The sequence below is a fragment of the Oncorhynchus nerka genome, linkage group LG24 (assembly GCF_034236695.1).
Source record: "Oncorhynchus nerka isolate Pitt River linkage group LG24, Oner_Uvic_2.0, whole genome shotgun sequence".
NCBI classification, from domain to species: domain Eukaryota; kingdom Metazoa; phylum Chordata; class Actinopteri; order Salmoniformes; family Salmonidae; genus Oncorhynchus; species Oncorhynchus nerka.
This window is the reverse complement of record NC_088419.1, coordinates 95,351,559-95,374,013: the sequence shown is the minus strand read 5'-3', so window position 1 is coordinate 95,374,013 and position 22,455 is coordinate 95,351,559. Positions and strand designations below refer to the sequence as shown.

Here is a 22,455-nt window from a genome sequence, read left to right as displayed (position 1 = left end):
GCAACATGTTTAAACACGTTTGGAATGACAAACGGAGAGAGTGGGGCTAAACGTAACATGGGTCAACTGGAGGGTAACATGGGTCAACTGGAGGGTAACATGGGTCAACTGGAGGGTAACATGGGTCAACTGGAGGGAGGGTAACATGGGTCAACTGGAGGGTAACATGGGTCAACTGGAGGGTAACATGGGTCAACTGGAGGGTAACATGGGTCAACTGGAGGGTAACATGGGTCAACTGGAGGGTAACATGGGTCAACTGGAGGGAGGGTAACATGGGTCAACTGGAGGGGGTTTCAACTGGAGGGAGTAACATGGGTCAACTGGAGGGTAACATGGGTCAACTGGAGGGAGGGTAACATGGGTCAACTGGAGGGTAGGAGTAACATGGGTCAACTGGAGGGAGGGTAACATGGGTCAACTGGAGGGTAACATGGGTCAACTGGAGGGTAACATTTGGAGGGTAACCAACTGGAGTCATGGGTCAACTGGAGGTGGGAGGGAGGGTAACATCAACTGGAGACAATAGTTGGATAACATATTTACAACTGGAGTAACATGGGATGGAGTAACATGTCAACTGGATAACATGGGTCAACTGGAGGGTAACATGGGTCAACTGGAGGTAACATGGGTCAACTGGAGGGAGGTAACATGGGTCAACTGGAGGGTAACATGGGTCAGGGTAACATGGGTCAATGGAGGGTAACATGGGTCAACTGGAGGGTAACATGACAAACAGGGTCAACTGAGGGTAACTATGGAGGGTAACATGGGTTAACTGGAGGGTAACATGGGTCAACTGGAGGGTCATGGGTCAACTGGATGGTGGAGGGTTATCATAGACATGGGTCAACTGGAGGGAGGGTAACATGGGTCAATGGAGGGTAACATGGGTATTTGGGTCAACTGGAGGGAGGGTAACATGGGTCAACTGGAGGGGTAACATGGGTCAACTGGAGGTAACATGGGTCAACTGGAGGGTAACATGGGTCAACTGGAGGTAACATGGGTCTGGAGGGTAACATGGGTCAACTGGAGAACATGGGTCAACTGGAGGGGAGAGGTAACATGGGTCAACTGGAGGGTAACATGGGTCAACTGGAGGGTAACATGGGTCAACTGGAGGGAGGGTAACATGGGTCAACTGGAGGGTAACATGGGTCAACTGGAGGGTAACATGGGTCAGGAGGGTAACATGGGTCAACTGGAGGGTAACATGGGTCAACTGGAGGTAACATGGGTCAACTGGAGGGTCAGGGGTAACATGGGTCAACTGGAGGAACAAACTGGAGGGTAACATGGGTCAACTGGAGGGTAACATGGGTCAACTGGAGGGTAACATGGGTCAACTGGAGGGTAACATGGGTCAACTGGAGAAAGAGGAGGGTAACATGGGTCAACTGGAGGGTAACATGGGTCACTGGAGGGTTCCATTCCTGGAGGGTAACATGGGTCAACTGGAGGTAACATGGGTCAACTGGAGGGTAACATGGGTCAACTGGAGGGTAACATGGGTCAACTGGAGGTAACAAACTGGAGGGTAACATGGGTCAACTGGAGGGTAACATGGGTCAACTGGAGGGTAACATGGGTCAACTGGAGGGTAACATGGGTCAACTGGAGGGTAACATGGGTCAGGAGGTAACATGGGTCAACTGGAGGGTAACATGGGTCAACTGGAGGGGGTAACATGGGTCAACTGGAGGGTAACACACTGGAGGGTTTGGAATGGGTCAACTGGAGGGTAACATGGGTCAAACATGGGTCAACTGGAGTGGGGGAGGGAGGGTAACTAAACATGGGTCAACTGGAGGGTAACATGGGTCAACTGGAGGGTAACATGGGTCAACTGGAGGGTAACATGGGTCAACTGGAGGGTAACATGGGTCAACTGGAGGGAACATGGGTCAACTGGAGGGTAACATGGGTCAACTGGAGGGTAACATGGGTCAACTGGAGGTAACATGGGTCAGGGGGTAACATGGGTCAACTGGAGGGTAACATGGGTCAACTGGAGGTAACATGGGTCAACTGGAGGGTAACAACATGGGTCAACTGGAGGGTAACATGGGTCAACTGGAGGGTAACATGGGTCAAGGGGAGGGTGGGTCAACTGGAGGGAGGAGGGTAACATGGGTCAACTGGAGGGGGTCAAGGGTAACATGGGTCAACATGGGTCAACTGGAGGTAACATGGGTCAACTGGAGGGGGGTCAACTGGAGGGTAACATGGTCAACTGGAGGTGGGTCAACTGGAGGGTAACATGGGTCAACTGGAGGTAACATGGGTCACTGGAGGAGTAACATGGGTCAACTGGAGGGTAACATGGGTCAGGGTAACATGGGTCAACTGGAGGGTAACATGGGTCAACTGGAGGGTAACATGGGTCAACTGGAGGGTAACATGGGTCAACTGGGGGAAAGAACTGGAGGGTAACATGGGTCAACCATGGGTCAAAATGGAGGGTAACATGGGTCAACTGGAGGTAACATGGGTCAACTGGAGGGTAACATGGGTCAACTGGAGGTAACATGGGTCAACTGGAGGGTAACATTCAACTGGAGGGTAACATGGGTCAACTGGAGGGTAACTGGAGGGGTCAACTGGAGGGGGTAACATGGGTCAACTGGAGGGTAACATGGGTTGGGTCAACTGAGGGTAACATGGTAACATGGGTCACTGGAGATTACATTTGGAGGGTAACATGAGCTGGAGGGTAACATGGGTCAACTGGAGGGAGGGTAACATGGGTCAACTGGAGGGAGGTAACATGGGTCAACTGGAGGGGGTCAGGAGGTAACATTCAACTGGAGGAACATGGGTCAACTGGAGGGTAACATGGGTCAACTGGAGGGAGGGTAACATGGGTCAACTGGAGGGAGGTAACATGGGTCAACTGGAGGGTAACATGGGTCAACTGAAGGGTAACATGGGTCAACTGGAGGGTAACATGGGTCAACTGGAGGGGGTCAACTGGAGGGAGGTAACATGGGTGGGTCAAGGTAACATGGGTCAACTGGAGGAGGGTAACATGGGTCAACTGGAGGGGTAACATGGGTCAACTGGGGGTAACATGGGTCAACTGGGGGAAAGACGCCACCCAACCTCAAAATATATATATATATATTTTTTTTTTGGGGGGATGATTTAAATTGTGATGAGACAGATTACATTTTTAGTTGAGCAAGTTTAGGGCAACCAGGGAAAGTGGGGAAATGAAGGTGTGTCTGTGAGGGGGTGAAGGTGTGTCTGTGAGGGGGTGAAGGTGTGTCTGTGAGGGGGGGATGAAGGTGTGTCTGTGAGGGAGAATGAAGGTGTGTCTGTTTACAGGCAGGGGCGTTTTACCCTGGGTGGCAGTTTACCCCAAGTTACCCTAACATGTAGGCCTACATTATATTTACTGTTTATGTATGTTTTTTTGGTACATAAAATGTATCAATAGGATGCCAACTAGTTAAAATATCACATTTGGGATCTAGATAATGATTAGCCCGATAGTGTAAATGCAGATAGACAACCGCATGCTTAAGCCCATTTATTTATAGCCATTAGCGATAATGCTATTTTCTAATAGCATATATTATAATACGGGGCCATGCATAGGCTATATGCATGGTCCAATATGTAAAAATTATTTAAACCATTGGCCCATGTAATTGGACTGAAATTACAGAAATTATATTTTATATGGTTTCAGCATTATTTAATTTTTTATTTATTTTGGAGTAGAATGACCTTTTAAAATGTTTGAGTCACCCAGATAACATGAACTATTACAAAATGTGTAGAATTGTAGATAGGAGATTTGCTTTAAAACAGCTAAATATTAGTCACTGCGGCTAACAGGAGGGCCTCTAAAATCTTTGGTCGGTGACAACACAATTTTGATCCAGAAAAAACCCTGGTCAAACCTTTGTACAAGTACCTGACAAAATAAAGGAAACACAGACATAAACGCGTCTTAAATCGGGCGTTGGTCCAGCGTTGGTCCAGCACGAGCTGGAGTTGCCCACCCCTGGTTTACATAGGTGTCATGCTCATCAAACCATTCACTGACCACTCATGTGGTTTGGGGATAGCCATGGTAGCTAAAATAATGGCCTGTCCAGCATTTTATACATGCCTGTAGAAAAGGCCCATGGAGTTGGTGGAATAATCCTTTAATTCATTTACTCAGCTGGGCCAGGGGCGCTTTAATTAGGTCAGGTGGAAATGTCCGACAGATCTAAACTCCATAAAAGGAGGACACGTGACCACCTGTTCACCTTCACTGTCAGTCATCCTACCTGTCCAGCTACCCACACAGATTCCACTAATCTTTCATGCCCCTAAGCAAGAACTACACCTGTGTGTAAGCACCTGCTTTCAATATACGTTGTAAGCATAAATTTACTTTCCATTATTTCTGGCAGTTACCTTTACACTGTAATTTTAAAAAATCAAATCAAATTTTATTTAGTCACATACACATGGTTAGCAGATGTTAATGCGAGTGTAGCGAAATGCTGATGGTCCCTAACTAGACCCATAGGGATATCCAAAGTGAACCCAATTTCACCACGGGCATTACGATCGGGTCGCATGCAGCTGCACTCCGAATTGATCATTACTGATGCTGTGGGCAGGGTTGAAATAAACCCAACTTTAAATTTACAAACCACAAACCTCACACACACACACACACACACACACACACACACACACAAAAAAAAAAGATGTTTTGGACGAGACCGACTTCATGACTAAAATGATCCCATATCCACTTTGTAGTCAATTTCGACAGTAGAATAAAGGTTTCGGACTCATATTGATGCCACATGGGGCCGTTTACTAAATTAAGTCAATTTTTAGGGGATCTTCGGTCTTTAAAAACGTCCATGTTATTCGTCTTATTCATTATGATCGAAACAGGATAAACTGATCCGATATCAAGCACTCTATGACTCTTTGTAAATAGGAGTCCTAGAATGGTGACCTCGTAGAATAACATATTAAAATGAATCACTAAAATGTAATTGAATAGGATCTGTGTGGGGTGGTGTTACCTGTAGTGGTGGTGCCTGGGCCAGTAGTGGTGGTGGTGGTTAGAATAGGTGCCCCCGTTGCTGCAGCAAGCGGAGTCCCGGAACAGAAGATGGATTTCTGGAATAGAAGGAAGTGTATTTTCTTCTATTTTTCCTGTCAAAGTGTCACCAGAAAAACCTGACTTGATGAGAACAACCATAGAACATCTTACACTCCCCTCCGTATGTATTTGGACAGCGAAGCTATACATTTTTTTATTGTACATTTGGCCATATACAGTACTCCACCATTTTGGATTTGAGATCAAATATTTCATATGAGGTACAGAATGTCACCTTTTATTTGAGGGTATTTTTTACCGTTTAGAAATGAAAACACAAAATCATATATAAAATACAAACACACACACAGTACCAGTCAAAAGTTTGGACACCTCTACTCATTTAAGGGTTTTTCTTTATTTAGACTATTTTCTACATTGTAGAATAATAGTGAAGGCATTAAAACTATGAAATAACAGCTATGGAATCATGTAAATAACATATCCATAATAACATAAATAAAAGTTTTATCAAAATAACAAAGGTGCATAAATAAATAAATAACATAATTAATAACATAAATAACATAGGCTGGTAACTAAATAACATAATAATAAACTATAATAACATCCTAATAACTAAATAACATAATAACAGCAGAGGGAATATAATAACTAATAACATAATAACATATAATCTATAATAACATATAATAACATAATAACATAATAACCATATAATAACATAATCCTCATGAAAGACAGTTTCATCATAGCGCTTGATGGTTTTTGCGACTGCACTTGAAGTAACTTTAAAAGTTCTTGACATTTTTCAGATTGACTGACAATCATGTATTAAAGTAATGATGGACTGTGGTTTCTCTTTGTTCATTTGAGCAGTTTTTGCCATAATATGGACTTGGTCTTTTACCAAATAGGGCTATCTTCTGTATACCACCCCTACCTTGTCACATCACAACTGATTGGCTCAAACACATTTTGAAGGAAAGAAATTCCACAAATTAACTTTTAACAAGCCACACCTGTTAATTGAAATGCATTCCAGGTGACTACTTTGTGAAGCTGGTTGAGAGAATGCCAAGAGTGTGCAACGCTGTAATCAAGGCAAAGGGTGGCTACTTTGAAGAATCTCAAATATAAAATATATTTTGATTTGTTAAACACTTTTTTGGTTACTACATGATTCCATATGTGTTGTTTCATAGTTTTGATGTCTTCACTATTATTCTACAATGTAGAAACTAGTAAAAAATAAAGAAAACCCCTGGAATGAGTAGGTGTGTTCAAACTTTTGACTGGTACTATATGTGAGAATGCTGCTCATTGACTACAGCTCAGCGTTCAACACAATAGTGCCCACAAAGCTCACGGGGGCCCCTCAGGGGTGTGTACTTAGTCCCCTCCTGTACTCCCTGTTCACCCACAATTGCGTGGCCAAACACGAGTCCAACACCATCATTAAGTTTGCTGATGACACAACGGTGGTGACAATGATTAGACAGCCTATAGGGAGCAAGACAAAAGAGCTGATGGCGGACTACAGGAAAAGGAGGGCCGAACACGCCCCCATTCTCATCTACGGGGCTGTAGTGGAGCAGGTTGAGAGTTAAGTTCCTTTGTGTCCACATCACCAACAAACTATCATGTCCCAAACACACCAAACCAGTCGTAATAAGGGCACAACAACACCCATTCCCCCTCAGGAGACGGAAAAGATTTGGCATGTGTCCCCAGATCCTCAAAAAGTTATACGTAAGGGACAATCAAGTCTGAAATTTCTAAGTGGAAATTACTAACCTCAAATACACTGTTAAACATTTCCTGCAAGTTAAAGATTTCCTGCAACAGGGATATCAAATTAAGAGCCCACATCGGTACGTCTTCAAATGGGGAACTAGATATACAAAGTGCTTTCATTTATAAACAGTAAAACAGAGATGTATATGAAAATACCCTCAAATAAAAAGGTGACATTCTATACTGTTGCCTGACACTAAACATTTGATCTCAAATCCAAAATGCTGGAGTATAGCGCCAAAGGTAAATATGTATCGTCAAAGGTTCTGACCTGTGTCATGGTGTGGGGGGCTGGGGTTTCTGCCCCCTATAGCAGGGTGGGAGGGCAGGGTGATGCGTGTGGCTGTGTCCCTGGCCCCCTGGGGACGTTGGATACTGATGGTGGCAGGAGGAGGGTGGATGGTCAGCCCTGGATGCCTGGAGGAGGTAACACAAGACATCATCAACCCAACAAACGTTTAAAGTGGCATCATCAACCCACCATCCCTTTTAATGTGACATCATCAACCCACCATCCCTTTTAATGTGACATCATCAACCCACCATCCCTTTTAATGTGACATCATCAACCCACCATCCCTTTAATGTGACATCATCAACCCACCAAGCCTTTTAATGTGACATCATCAACCCACCATCCCTTTTAATGTGACATCATCAACCCACCATCCCTTTTAATTACCTTTAATTACCTTACCTGTCGGCCCGTTGCCTAGTCAACGCCATTTTACCTGCTGTTTGTTGTGCTAGCGGATTAGCCTCGCCTACTGTTTTTAGCTAGCTTTCCAAATTCAACTCCTGTGATTACTGTATGCCTCACTGTATGTCTCTCTCAGATGTCAATATGCCTTGTATACTGTTGTTCAGGTTAGTTATAATTGTTTTAGTTCACAATGGAGCCCCTAGACCCACTCTGCATACCCCTGTTACCTCCTTTGTCCCACCTCCCACACATGCGGTGACCTCACCCATTACAACCAGCATGTCCAGAGATACAACCTGTCTCATCATCACCCAGTGCCTGGGCTTACCTCCGCTGTACCCGCACCCCACCATACCCCTGTCTGCGCATTATGCCCTGAATATATTCTACCATGCCCAGAAACCTGCTCCTCTTATCCTCTGCCCCCAACGCTCTAGGCGACCAGTTTTGATAGCCTTTAGCCGCACCCTCATTACTACTCCTTCTCTGTTCCGCGGGTGATGTGGAGGTAAACCCAGGCCCTGCATGTCCCCAGGTACCCTCATTTGTTAACTTCTGTGAGCGAAAAGCCTTGGTTTTATGCATGTCAACATCAGAAGCCTCCTCCCTAAGTTTGTTTTACTCACTGCTTTAGCACACTCTGCTAACCCTGATGTCCTTGCCGTGTCTGAATCCTGGCTCAGGAAGGCCACCAAAACTCAGAGATTTCCATACCCAACTATAACATCTTCCGTCAAGATAGAACTACCAAAGGGGCGGAGTTGCAGTCTACTGTAGAGATAGCCTGCAAAGTAATGTCATACTTTCCAGGTCCATACCCAAACAGTTCGAACTACTAATTTTGAAAATTACCCTCTCCAGAAATAAGTCTCTCACTGTTGCCGCCTGCTACCCTCAGCTCCCAGCTGTGCCCTGGACACCATTTGTGAATTGATCGCCCCCCATCTAGCTTCAGAGTTTGTTCTGTTAGGTGACCTAAACTGGGATATGCTTAACACCCCGGCAGTCCTACAATGTAAGCTAGATGCCCTCAATCTCACTCAAATCATCAAGGAACCCACCAGGTACAACCCTAACTCTGTAAACAAGGGCACCCTCATAGACGTCATCCTGACCAACTGGCCCTCCAAATACACCTCCGCTGTCTTCAACCAGGATCTCAGCGATCACTGCCTCATTGCCTGTATCCGCCACGGAGCCGCAGTCAAACGACCACCCTCATCACTGTCAAACGCTCCCTAAAACACTTCTGTGAGCAGGCCTTTCTAATCGACCTGGCCCGGGTATCCTGGAAGGACATTGACCTCATCCCGTCAGTTGAGGATGCCTGGTCATTCTTTAAAAGTAACTTCCTCACCATTTTAGATAAGCATGCTCCGTTCAAAAATGCAGAACCAAGAACAGATAGAGCCCTTGGTTCACTCCAGACCTGACTGCCCTCGACCAGCACAAAAACATCCTGTGGCGGACTGCAATAGCATCGAATAGCCCCCGTGATATGCAACTGTTCAGGGAAGTCAGGAACCAATACACACAGTCAGTCAGGAAAGCTAAGGCCAGCTTCTTCAGGCAGAAGTTTGCATCCTGTAGCTCCAACTCCAAAAGTTCTGGGACACTGTGAAGTCCATGGAGAACAAGAGCACCTCCTCCCAGCTGCCCACTGCACTGAGGCTAGGTAACACGGTCTCCACCGATAAATCCACGATTATTGAAAGCTTCAATAAGCACTTCTCAACGGCTGGCCATGCCTTCCGCCTGGCTACTCCAACCTCGGCCAACAGCTCCGCCCCCGCAGCTCTTCGCACTTCGCACTCTTCACCCTCGGGCCGACTCTTTTCTCTGTATATATCAATGATGTTGCTCTTGCTGCGGGCGATTCCCTGATCCACCTCTACGCAGACGACACCATTCTATATACTTTCGGCCCGTCATTGGACACTGTGCTATCTAACCTCCAAACGAGCTTCAATGCCATACAGCACTCCTTCCGTGGCCTCCAACTGCTCTTAAACGCGAGTAAAACCAAATGCATGCTTTTCAACCGATCGCTGCCTGCACCAGCATGCCCGACTAGCATCACCACCCTGGATGGTTCCGACCTTGAATATGTGGACATCTATAAGTACCTAGGTGTCTGGCTAGACTGCAAACTCTCCTTCCAGACTCACATCAAACATCTCCAATCGAAAATCAAATCAAGAGTCGGCTTTCTATTCCGCGACAAAGCCTCCTTCACTCACGCCGCCAAGCTTACCCTAGTAAAACTGACTATCCTACCGATCCTCGATTTCGGCGATGTCATCTACAAAATGGCTTCCAACACTCTACTCAGCAAACTGGATGCAGTCTATCATAGTGCCATCCGTTTTGTCACCAAAGCACCTTATACCACCCACCACTGCGACTTGTATGCTCTAGTCGGCTGGCCCTCGCTACATATTCGTCGCCAGACCCACTGGCTCCAGGTCATCTACAAGTCCATGCTAGGTAAAGCTCCGCCTTATCTCAGTTCACTGGTCACGATGGCAACACCCATCCGTAGCACACGCTCCAGCAGGTGTATCTCACTGATCATCCCTAAAGCCAACACCTCATTTGGCCGCCTTTCGTCCAGTACTCTGCTGCCTGTGACTGGAACGAACTGCAAAAATCGCTGAAGTTGGAGACTTTATCTCCCTCACCAACTTCAAACATCAGCTATCCGAGCAGCTAACCGATCGCTGCAGCTGTACATAGTCTATTGGTAAATAGCCCACCCATTTTCACCTACCTCATTCCCATACTGTTTTTATACTGTTTTTTTTTCAATTTTATTTATTTATTTACTTTTCTGCTCTTTTGCACACCAATATCTCTACCTGTACATGACCATCTGATCATTTATCACCCCAGTGTTAATCTGCAAAATTGTATTATTCGCCTACCTCCTCATGCCTTTTGCACACATTGTATATAGACTGCCCATTTTTTTCTACTGTGTTATTGACTTGTTAATTGTTTACTCCATGTGTAACTCTGTGTTATCTGTTCACACTGCTATGCTTTATCTTGGCCAGGTCGCAGTTGCAAATGAGAACTTGTTCTCAACTAGCCTACCTGGTTAAATAAAGGTGAAATAAAATAAAATAAAAAATAATGTGACATCATCAACCCACCAAGCCTTTTAATGTGACATCATCAACCCACCATCCCTTTTAATGTGACATCATCAACCCACCATCCCTTTTAATGTGACATCATCAACCCACCAAGCCTTTTAATGTGACATCATCAACCCAACATCCCTTTTAATGTGACATCATCAACCCACCAAGCCTTTTAATGTGACATCATCAACCCACCATCCCTTTTAATGTGACATCATCAACCCACCATCCCTTTTAATGTGACATCATCAACCCACCATCCCTTTTAATTTGACATCATCAACCCACCATCCCTTTTAATTTGACATCATCAACCCACCATCCCTTTTAATGTGACATCATCAACCCACCATCCCTTTTAATGTGACATCATCAACCCACCAAGCACAAACACAAATGTTGTCATTTACACAAGTGGTTAAAGGTAAGTCCTATGGTTTATTTTCTCATTTATACGGGGGGTTTTAATTTGGGAGCACTGTGCAAAAACTAAACCATATATTTGTTTTCTTTCTGTACCGTTGTTTCCCGAGCGCAGATTCGTTAGCGTCATGCTTGTACCATTACTACGGAGCAAACTGCTTGTTTTCCCGAACCCAAACAGTTCAAAAGATCTGACACATATTACCGACACAATCTTTTTCTCCTCCTGTCATAAACCATGTCGCGGGCCGTTCTAAAACTACTCGCTGGCTGCATTTGTTTTACACCGTGGTCCAGTCATGTTACCTCATTAGCTAGCTAGCTAACAACCTGGTAACTTTACCAGTACATCCAAACATCAGTCATGTTACCTCATTAGCTAGCTAGCTAACAACCTGGTAACTTTACCAGTACATCCAAACATCAGTCATGTTACCTCATTAGCTAGCTAGCTAAATTCTGATAACTTTACCAGTACATCCAAACATCAGTCATGTTACCTCATTAGCTAGCTAGCTAACAACCTGGTAACTTTACCAGTACATCCAAACATCAGTCATGTTACCTCATTAGCTAGCTAGCTAACAACCTGGTAACTTTACCAGTACATCCAAACATCAGTCATGTTACCTCATTAGCTAGCTAGCTAACAACCTGATAACTTTACCAGTACATCCAAACATAAGTCATGTTACCTCATTAGCTAGCTTGCTAGCTAACAACCTGGTAACTTTACCAGTACATCCAAACATAAGTCATGTTACCTCATTAGCTAGCTAGCTAGCTGACAACCTGATAACTTTACCAGTACATCCAAACATCAGTCATGTTACCTCATTAGCTAGCTTGCTAGCTAACAACCTGGTAACTTTACCAGTACATCCAAACATCAGTCATGTTACCTCATTAGCTAGCTTGCTAGCTGACAACCTGATAACTTTACCAGTACAGCCAAACATCTGGGGACACAGAAAGAAAGGGGATATCTTCTTCAGGAAGTCAATGATCACAGCAATGAATGAATGACAGATCTCTTGCATGTCGTCATCACAGTTTAGCTTTTTATAATAAACTAAATGTATTTACAGGGTTACATATTCGTTTCTAGAGCACAACATGTGCTTCAGAAGTAGCTGGGAATCGTTTAGGCTATATCGCAATCTTATTTTCTGGTACTCCAAACTTTTTAAAGTTGGGAGCGCATGTGCTACCAATGAACATTTTTAATTTAGAGCCCTCACAATGAGTTCATCTGACTCTGGATAAGTACATAAAGGGCCAAAATCTCACACTATCCCTTTAATGCTAGTCTAGCTACTGGGCCACCTACCCATGCAGCACCTCTGCAGACTGGGTGAACGTTGGGTTGATGACAGGGGACTGGTTCCGGGTGGCTGAGATGGGGACCACTGCTGTAGAGCTGGTGACAGGGGAACGAGACTGAGGACGAAGAGAGGGAGACAATCATACTATGTTTCCTTACAAGACTGACTGAACTGTCAACACAAACAATGATGAACGCAGGAGTTATCCTTTGTTACAATGAAGTAAGTCAACCCCCGAGGAGGGGGCAGTCATTTCCTGCACTACAAATGAGGAAAAACAATGGTGTGTTAGTCACCCCCAGGGGGAGCAAGTCATTTCCTGCACTACAAATGAGGAAAAACAATGGTGTGTTAGTCAACCCCGAGGGAGGGGGAGGGGGGGCAGTCATTTCCTGCACTACAAATGAGGAAAAACAATGGTGTGTTAGTCAACCCCGAGGGAGGGGGGGCAGTCATTTCCTGCACTACAAATGAGGAAAAACAATGGTGTGTTAGTCAACCCCGAGGGAGGGGGGCAGTCATTTCCTGCACTACAAATGAGGAAAAACAATGGTGTGTTAGTCAACCCCCAGGGGGAGGGGGGGGGCAGTCATTTCCTGCACTACAAATGAGGAAAAACAATGGTGTGTTAGTCAACCCCCAGGGGGAGGGGGCAGTCATTTCCTGCACTACAAATGAGGAAAAACAATGGTGTGTTAGTCAACATTTGATCTGTAAACCCTTCACAAGCCTCCCACCATAATAATGCAATTGAGCCGTAATAACACTGGGGTAAGCACCTGGTTAGACTGGTGTTTGACGTGATGTACCGTGTGCTGAACGGGCCTGCATTGGCCCCTGATGCTGGTCTGAGAACAGCAGGCCCTTTACAGCTGGACATCACTGCTGCAGCCACCGCCCCTGGAAGACAGACAGCACAATATAGACGAGGGAACATAATACAGAACGAAAGGCAGGAGGGTAAGAGCGCCCTCTAGAGGCCGAGCCAGAGAAGTGCGACACGCGAGAAAAATAGAAATAGAAATATAGTTTCCCCTCCGGCCAGTAATATCGGTTTAGGGTAAATGGGAAGTGAAACGGGTGGGTGTTAAGCCTCCAATCAAAACGCTGGGTTTGAGAGATGGATTAGGGAGATGTAGTACGTACCTCTTGGTAGGTGAGAGGTGAATGTGTGTTGAGGAACAGAAGGAGACCTAATTATCTGGATATTAGCTGGCACGAGGTGATGCCGATTACACGGAGTGGCCCTGAAATAAGAACAGGTCAAAAACATCAGTCCCTAATAAAAGGTTTTCCTGGACGCAGATTGTCTAATCCTGGATTAAAAACACATTTTCAACAGAGATAATCTACTGATGTAGTTTTGATCCCGGACTAGGGCTTAATCTGTGTCCAGGAAACTGCCCCCTTATTGGCTCATTCATTAAAGTTATTAAAAAGCAATGATCACAAACAAGAGCCAATAAGAATGTAATGATCACAAACAAGAGCCAATAAGAATGTAATGATCACAAACAAGAGCCAATAAGAATGTGATGATCACAAACAAGAGCCAATAAGAATGTGATGATCACAAACAAGAGCCAATAAGAATGTAATGATCACAAACAAGAGCCAATAAGAATGCGATGATCACAAACAAGAGCCAATAAGAATGCGATGATCACAAACAAGAGCCAATAAGAATGTAATGATCACAAACAAGAGCCAATAAGAATGTGATGATCACAAACAAGAGCCAATAAGAATGTGATGATCACAAACAAGAGCCAATAAGAATGTAATGATCACAAACAAGAGCCAATAAGAATGTAATGATCACAAACAAGAGCCAATAAGAATGTAACAGGCTATGTAGTCACCTGTTGTCCACTGATGGTTACCACAGGGATGGAGGAGGTGGGGGCGATGTGGCTCTCCAGGGTGACAGTGATGTGGCCAAGCAGGGCAGGCTGCACCTTGGGAGGCAGAGGGAGAGGGATGTGACCCCCCTGGCCCTGGCTGGAGGCTGGAGCTGGGGCGATGAGACGACTGGGTACCAGCGATTTCAGGGCAGCCTGAAGAAGGGAGAAAGAAAAAAAACACCACAGAAAATATAGATTTGTTTCTATGATATTTGCTGTCCTAACACACATATATTTCATTTAAGCTAGTGATAACATCTTTTTTTGGTTCTATATTTTAGGACACTTTTGGGGGTATCAACTTTTCCTCCTTGACTGAGTGAGTTCTCAATCAGATGATGGCAGGGGAAGAAGGGATGTGTTCATGCTGTCGTGTATAGTTGGCTATACACCACAAACAGATCTGGGATCAGGCTCGGGAAGAGAGGGGGAAATGGGGTGTTCTAATTACCACCCTAATACCTTTATAGATAAAACAGATCTGGGATCAGGCTAGGGAAGAGAGGGGGGAATGGGGTGTTCTAATTACCACCTTTATAGATAAAAACAGATCTGGGATCAGGCTAGGGAAGAGAGGGGGGAATGGGGTGTTCTAATTACCACCTTTATAGATAAAAACAGATCTGGGATCAGGCTAGGGAAGAGAGGGGGGAATGGGGTGTTCTAATTACCACCTTTATAGATAAAAACAGATCTGGGATCAGGCTAGGGAAGAGGGGGAATGGGGTGTTCTAATTACCACCTTTATAGATAAAAACAGATCTGGGATCAGGCTAGGGAAGAGAGGGGGGAATGGGGTGTTCTAATTACCACCTTTATAGATAAAAACAGATCTGGGATCAGGCTAGGGAAGAGAGGGGGGAATGGGGTGTTCTAATTACCACCCTAATACCTTTATAGATAAAACAGATCTGGGATCAGGCTAGGGAAGAGAGGGGGAAATGGGGTGTTCTAATTACCACCCTAATACCTTTATAGATAAAACAGATCTGGGATCAGGCTAGGGAAGAGAGGGGGAAATGGGGTGTTCTAATTACCACCCTAATACCTTCATAGATAAAACAGATCTGGGATCAGGCTAGGGAAGAAAGGGGGAAATGGGGTGTTCTAATTACCACCTTTATAGATAAAAACAGATCTGGGATCAGGCTAGGGAAGAGAGGGGGGAATGGGGTGTTCTAATTACCACCTTTATAGATAAAAACAGATCTGGGATCAGGCTAGGGAAGAGAGGGGGAAATGGGGTGTTCTAATTACCACCTTTATAGATAAAAACAGATCTGGGATCAGGCTAGGGAAGAGAGGGGGGAATGGGGTGTTCTAATTACCACCCTAATACCTTTATAGATAAAACAGATCTGGGATCAGGCTAGGGAAGAGAGGGGGAAATGGGGTGTTCTAATTACCACCCTAATACCTTTGCTTCTAGTTCCGACAATGCAGTAATAACCAACGAGTAATCTAACGTAACAATTCCACAACTACTACCTTATACACACAAGTGTAAAGGGATAAAGAATATATACATAACGATATATGAATGAGTGATGGTACAGAACGACATGGTATCTAGTACAGTATATACATATGAGATGAGTAATGTAGGGTATGTAAACAAAGTGGCATTGTTTAAAGTGGCTAGTGATACATGTATTACATAAAGATGGCAAGATGCAGTAGATGGTATAGAGTACAGTATATACATATACATATGAGATGAGTAAACAAAGTGTGCTTCTTTCAACTAGAGCCCTGGTCAAAAGTAGTGCACTAAATAGCAAAAAAAGTGCAATTGGGAGAAACAGCCATGGAGAGGTCTTACCTTCATCTGTCCGTCGACGAGGGCAGCAGGCTGGGCCTGCAGTAGTTGGACAGGAGGGTTGAAGACGGTGACAGGTTGACCAGGTGTACCTGCCTTGTTGGGCACCTGCTGGGACAGAGCTGGGACCGGGGACTGCAGGCTGTGGGTCTGAACCGGGACCTGAGGAGGGATGATGAGATAAGATTTTGACTTTGTAAGACATATCGGGGGTGGGTTCTTGGAACGGATTAAAGCCTAGTCTTGGACTAAAGAGTTTGATGGAGATTCAGGACATAGAGCATTAGCCAATAAAAAGCCTGCAATCAATGACAAAATAGAGAAAGTGCAGTTTATGATATCTGTACATTATAGGTTGCATCCCAAATGGAGCCATCAAATACATGTACACTATCAACTAGACCTGGGGTACTCAACTCTTACCCTACGAGGTCCGGAGCCATCCTATCCCCTACAGCAAGGGTACTCAACTCTTACCCTACGAGGTAAGGAGCCACCCTATCCCCTACAGCAAGGGTACTCAACTCTTACCCTACGAGGTAAGGAGCCATCCTATCCCCTACAGCAAGGGTACTCAACTCTTACCCTACGAGGTCCGGAGCCATCCTATCCCCTACAGCAAGGGTACTCAACTCTTACCCTACGAGGTAAGGAGCCATCCTATCCCCTACAGCAAGGGTACTCAACTCTTACCCTACGAGGTAAGGAGCCATCCTATCCCCTACATCAAGGGTACTCACCTCTTACCCTACGAGGTAAGGAGCTATCCTGTCCCCTACATCAAGGGTACTCACCTCTTACCCTATGAGGTCCGGAGCCATCCTATCCCCTACAGCAAGGGTACTCAACTCTTAACCTACGAGGTCCGGAGCCATCCTATCCCCTACAGCAAGGGTACTCAACTCTTACCCTACGAGGTCCGGAGCCATCCTATCCCCTACAGCAAGGGTACTCAACTCTTACCCTACGAGGTCCGGAGCCATCCTATCCCCTACAGCAAGGGTACTCAACTCTTACCCTACGAGGTAAGGAGCCATCCTGTCCCCTACAGCAAGGGTACTCAACTCTTACCCTACGAGGTAAGGAGCCATCCTATCCCCTACAGCAAGGGTACTCAACTCTTACCCTACGAGGTAAGGAGCCACCCTATCCCCTACAGCAAGGGTACTCAACTCTTACCCTACGAGGTAAGGAGCCATCCTATCCCCTACAGCAAGGGTACTCAACTCTTACCCTACGAGGTCCGGAGCCATCCTATCCCCTACAGCAAGGGTACTCAACTCTTACCCTACGAGGTAAGGAGCCATCCTATCCCCTACAGCAAGGGTACTCAACTCTTACCCTACGAGGTAAGGAGCCATCCTATCCCCTACATCAAGGGTACTCACCTCTTACCCTACGAGGTAAGGAGCTATCCTGTCCCCTACATCAAGGGTACTCACCTCTTACCCTATGAGGTCCGGAGCCATCCTATCCCCTACAGCAAGGGTACTCAACTCTTAACCTACGAGGTCCGGAGCCATCCTATCCCCTACAGCAAGGGTACTCAACTCTTACCCTACGAGGTCCGGAGCCATCCTATCCCCTACAGCAAGGGTACTCAACTCTTACCCTACGAGGTCCGGAGCCATCCTATCCCCTACAGCAAGGGTACTCAACTCTTACCCTACGAGGTAAGGAGCCATCCTGTCCCCTACAGCAAGGGTACTCAACTCTTACCCTACAAGGTCCGGAGCCATCCTATCCCCTACAGCAAGGGTACTCAACTCTTACCCTACGAGGTAAGGAGCCATCCTGTCCCCTACATCAAGGGTACTCAACTCTTACCCTACGAGGTCCCGAGCCATCCTATCCCCTACAGCAAGGGTACTCAACTCTTACCCTACGAGGTAAGGAGCCATCCTGTCCCCTACAGCAAGGGTACTCAACTCTTACCCTACGAGGTAAGGAGCCATCCTATCCCCTACAGCAAGGGGTACTCAACTCTTACCCTATGAGGTCCGGAGCCATCCTATCCCCTACAGCAAGGGTACTCAACTCTACCCTACGAGGTCCGGAGCCATCCTATCCCCTACAGCAAGGGTACTCAACTCTTACCCTACGAGGTAAGGAGCCACACTATCCCTACAGCAAGGGTACTCAACTCTTACCCTACGAGGTAAGGAGCCATCCTATCCCCTACAGCAAGGGTACTCAACTCTTACCCTACGAGGTCCGGAGCCATCCTATCCCCTACAGCAAGGGTACTCACCTCTTACCCTACGAGGTCCGGAGCCATCCTATCCCCTACAGCAAGGGTACTCAACTCTTACCCTACGAGGTCCGGAGCCATCCTATCCCCTACAGCAAGGGTACTCAACTCTTACCCTACGAGGTAAGGAGCCATCCTGTCCCCTACAGCAAGGGTACTCAACTCTACCCTACAAGGTCCGAGCCATCCTATCCCTACAGCAAGGGTACTCAACTCTTACCCTACGAGGTAAGGAGCCATCCTGTCCCCCTACATCAAGGGTACTCAACTCTTACCCTACGAGGTAAGGAGCCATCCTATCCCCTACAGCAAGGGTACTCAACTCTTACCCTACGAGGTAAGGAGCCATCCTGTCCCCTACAGCAAGGGTACTCAACTCTTACCCTACGAGGTAAGGAGCCATCCTATCCCCTACAGCAAGGGTACTCAACTCTTACCCTACGAGGTAAGGAGCCATCCTGTCCCCTACATCAAGGGTACTCAACTCTTACCCTACGAGGTAAGGAGCCATCCTATCCCCTACAGCAAGGGTACTCAACTCTTACCCTACGAGGTAAGGAGCCATCCTATCCCCTACAGCAAGGGTACTCAACTCTTACCCTACGAGGTAAGGAGCCACCCTATCCCCTACAGCAAGGGTACTCAACTCTTACCCTACGAGGTAAGGAGCCATCCTGTCCCCTACAGCAAGGGTACTCAACTCTTACCCTACAAGGTCCGGAGCCATCCTATCCCCTACAGCAAGGGTACTCAACTCTTACCCTACGAGGTAAGGAGCCATCCTGTCCCCTACATCAAGGGTACTCAACTCTTACCCTACGAGGTAAGGAGCCATCCTATCCCCTACAGCAAGGGTACTCAACTCTTACCCTACGAGGTAAGGAGCCATCCTGTCCCCTACAGCAAGGGTACTCAACTCTTACCCTACGAGGTAAGGAGCCATCCTATCCCCTACAGCAAGGGTACTCAACTCTTACCCTACGAGGTAAGGAGCCATCCTATCCCCTACAGCAAGGGTACTCAACTCTTACCCTACGAGGTAAGGAGCCACCCTATCCCCTACAGCAAGGGTACTCAACTCTTACCCTACGAGGTAAGGAGCCATCCTATCCCCTACAGCAAGGGTACTCAACTCTTACCCTACGAGGTAAGGAGCCACCCTATCCCCTACAGCAAGGGTACTCAACTCTTACCCTACGAGGTAAGGAGCCATCCTATCCCCTACAGCAAGGGTACTCAACTCTTACCCTACGAGGTCCGGAGCCATCCTATCCCCTACAGCAAGGGTACTCAACTCTTACCCTACGAGGTAAGGAGCCATCCTATCCCCTACAGCAAGGGTACTCAACTCTTACCCTACGAGGTAAGGAGCCATCCTATCCCCTACATCAAGGGTACTCACCTTACCCTACGAGGTAAGGAGCTATCCTGTCCCCTACATCAAGGGTACTCACCTCTTACCCTATGAGGTCCGGAGCCATCCTATCCCCTACAGCAAGGGTACTCAACTCTTAACCTACGAGGTCCGGAGCCATCCTATCCCCTACAGCAAGGGTACTCAACTCTTACCCTACGAGGTCCGGAGCCATCCTATCCCCTACAGCAAGGGTACTCAACTCTTACCCTACGAGGTCCGGAGCCATCCTATCCCCTACAGCAAGGGTACTCAACTCTTACCCTACGAGGTAAGGAGCCATCCTGTCCCCTACAGCAAGGGTACTCAACTCTTACCCTACAAGGTCCGGAGCCATCCTATCCCCTACAGCAAGGGTACTCAACTCTTACCCTACGAGGTAAGGAGCCATCCTGTCCCCTACATCAAGGGTACTCAACTCTTACCCTACGAGGTCCCGAGCCATCCTATCCCCTACAGCAAGGGTACTCAACTCTTACCCTACGAGGTAAGGAGCCATCCTGTCCCCTACAGCAAGGGTACTCAACTCTACCCTACGAGGTAAGGAGCCATCCTATCCCCTACAGCAAGGGTACTCAACTCTTACCCTATGAGGTCCGGAGCCATCCTATCCCCTACAGCAAGGGTACTCAACTCTTACCCTACGAGGTCCGGAACCATCCTATCCCCTACAGCAAGGGTACTCAACTCTTACCCTACGAGGTAAGGAGCCACCCTATCCCCTACAGCAAGGGTACTCAACTCTTACCCTACGAGGTAAGGAGCCATCCTATCCCCTACAGCAAGGGTACTCAACTCTTACCCTACGAGGTCCGGAGCCATCCTATCCCCTACAGCAAGGGTACTCACCTCTTACCCTACGAGGTCCGGAGCCATCCTATCCCCTACAGCAAGGGTACTCAACTCTTACCCTACGAGGTCCGGAGCCATCCTATCCCCTACAGCAAGGGTACTCAACTCTACCCTACGAGGTAAGGAGCCATCCTGTCCCCTACAGCAAGGGTACTCAACTCTTACCCTACAAGGTCCGGAGCCATCCTATCCCCTACAGCAAGGGTACTCAACTCTTACCCTACGGGTAAGGAGCCATCCTGTCCCCTACATCAAGGGTACTCAACTCTACCCTACGAGGTAAGGAGCCATCCTATCCCCTACAGCAAGGGTACTCAACTCTTACCCTACGAGGTAAGGAGCCATCCTGTCCCCTACAGCAAGGGTACTCAACTCTTACCCTACGAGGTAAGGAGCCATCCTATCCCCTACAGCAAGGGTACTCAACTCTTACCCTACGAGGTCCGGAGCCATCCTATCCCCTACAGCAAGTGTACTCAACTCTTACCCTACGAGGTCCGGAGCCATCCTATCCCCTACAGCAAGGGTACTCAACTCTTACCCTACGAGGTAAGGAGCCACCCTATCCCCTACAGCAAGGGTACTCAACTCTTACCCTACGAGGTCCGGAGCCATCCTATCCCCTACATCAAGGGTACTCACCTCTTACCCTACGAGGTAAGGAGCTATCCTGTCCCCTACATCAAGGGTACTCACCTCTTACCCTATGAGGTCCGGAGCCATCCTATCCCCTACAGCAAGGGTACTCAACTCTTACCCTACGAGGTCCGGAGCCATCCTATCCCCTACAGCAAGGGTACTCACCTCTTACCCTACGAGGTCCGGAGCCATCCTATCCCCTACAGCAAGGGTACTCAACTCTTACCCTACGAGGTCCGGAGCCATCCTATCCCCTACAGCAAGGGTACTCAACTCTTACCCTACGAGGTAAGGAGCCATCCTGTCCCCTACAGCAAGGGTACTCAACTCTTACCCTACAAGGTCCGGAGCCATCCTATCCCCTACAGCAAGGGTACTCAACTCTTACCCTACGAGGTAAGGAGCCATCCTGTCCCCTACAGCAAGGGTACTCAACTCTTACCCTACAAGGTCCGGAGCCATCCTATCCCCTACAGCAAGGGTACTCAACTCTTACCCTACGAGGTAAGGAGCCATCCTGTCCCCTACATCAAGGGTACTCAACTCTTACCCTACGAGGTCCCGAGCCATCCTATCCCCTACAGCAAGGGTACTCAACTCTTACCCTACGAGGTAAGGAGCCATCCTGTCCCCTACAGCAAGGGTACTCAACTCTTACCCTACGAGGTAAGGAGCCATCCTATCCCCTACAGCAAGGGTACTCAACTCTTACCCTATGAGGTCCGGAGCCATCCTATCCCCTACAGCAAGGGTACTCAACTCTTACCCTACGAGGTCCGGAGCCATCCTATCCCCTACAGCAAGGGTACTCAACTCTTACCCTACGAGGTAAGGAGCCACCCTATCCCCTACAGCAAGGGTACTCAACTCTTACCCTACGAGGTAAGGAGCCATCCTATCCCCTACAGCAAGGGTACTCAACTCTTACCCTACGAGGTCCGGAGCCATCCTATCCCCTACAGCAAGGGTACTCACCTCTTACCCTACGAGGTCCGGAGCCATCCTATCCCCTACAGCAAGGGTACTCAACTCTTACCCTACGAGGTCCGGAGCCATCCTATCCCCTACAGCAAGGGTACTCAACTCTTACCCT

The 22,455-nt window shown here is 47.1% G+C and overlaps 1 pseudogene; it reads right to left on the bottom strand.

Annotated features, from left to right (window-relative positions):
- The window catches only part of LOC115127803 (histone deacetylase complex subunit SAP130-like), a 58,635-nt pseudogene extending 41,986 nt beyond the window's left edge, over positions 1-16,649 (bottom strand).
- Between the last annotated feature and the right edge of the window lie 5,806 nt (positions 16,650-22,455).